General features: G+C 55.1%; 1 protein-coding gene across 1 annotated transcript in view; it reads right to left on the bottom strand.

Annotated features, from left to right (window-relative positions):
• Positions 1 to 464, bottom strand: part of Cracr2a (calcium release activated channel regulator 2A) — a 109,328-nt gene extending 108,864 nt beyond the window's left edge. The window contains exon 1 of the mRNA XM_021164192.2: positions 436 to 464. The gene's annotated coding sequence lies outside the window, so the exon portion shown is untranslated. The remainder of the gene's footprint in view (positions 1 to 435) is intronic.
• Between the last annotated feature and the right edge of the window lie 550 nt (positions 465 to 1,014).

The following is a 1,014-nucleotide window of genomic DNA, read 5'->3' as shown; positions in this document are numbered from 1 at the left end:
TTTTTTTTTTTTTTTAACTGTCTCTCTGAGTTTATTTCCCTGTGAGGTAGCAATTCTTACCCCTGTGCTGGGCCCACGTGCCAGCGGCTCCCAGCAGCTCCCCCTACCGTCCAGCAGTGTGAATTTCTAGTCACTTCACCAATAAGCCTTAGTTTCCTCTGTAAAACAGTCTGGGTGTGACTGGAGGGTCCGAGGGGATGGGGGCTCTTTCTAAACCCTGGTGCTCCTAAGCTTTTATAGTCCCTTTTAGGGTGCAGGGCAGAGGGCCTAACCAGGCCTGGGGAAGCCAAGGCTGGGATGCTTGTCCCAGGGTGCATGCAGTCCAGGCCAGCCTCTCCTTGATCTTCATGTGCTTTGCTGCTCTGCAGGAAGTGCGGTCTCTGCTGCCCAGCAGAGAGTTTGGGGCGAAGCCTCCCAAGACCTTCCTCCAATTACCTGCAGGGACGTCCAGTGCGGCTGTCCAAGTTGTCCCCCAGCCTTCTGACTCGCAGCTGTCAGGAATTCGCCAGCCAGCCGGATCTGGTCCGCTGTCCCCGCCTCCGGCTGCATGGCTGGTCCAGCCCCAGCAGCTCCCCCCTGCGCGCGCTCCAGGATCTACACCATACCGTGGTGTCCCAGCCTAGCCAAGCAACTTGTGACTACTACAGCCTGCAGTCTGGGTGGCGAGGGCGGGGCCGTCGCTGACTGGAGCCCAAGACTTCCTGTGCCCTCTCTTTGCTGGTCCTTAGAGGACCCTTGCTCAATGAGCCAAGGGAGTCTGTCTCCAGAGCCTCTCTTTGCACTAAAAGCCAGGCACCAGTCTGGGCTTTGTGGACCCGCTAGAAAGAAACTCATTCACCCTGAAAAACCGGCTCCAGCTGCTCTCTTTGCGCTTAGAAACCAAGGGGATTTTGTTTTTGATGCTTGTCTGACCTTACGTATTCTAATGCTTGTTCAATTAAAGCCCATGCAACACGTGCCTTTAAACAAAGCATTCAGTAAATCTTCAAAGGCTTCCGTGCTTGAGGATAGCCC

The sequence above is a fragment of the Mus caroli genome, chromosome 6 (assembly GCF_900094665.2).
Source record: "Mus caroli chromosome 6, CAROLI_EIJ_v1.1, whole genome shotgun sequence".
NCBI classification, from domain to species: Eukaryota; Metazoa; Chordata; class Mammalia; order Rodentia; family Muridae; genus Mus; species Mus caroli.
Note: the sequence above shows the minus strand (reverse complement) of the source record. Positions and strands in the feature narration are given on the sequence as shown.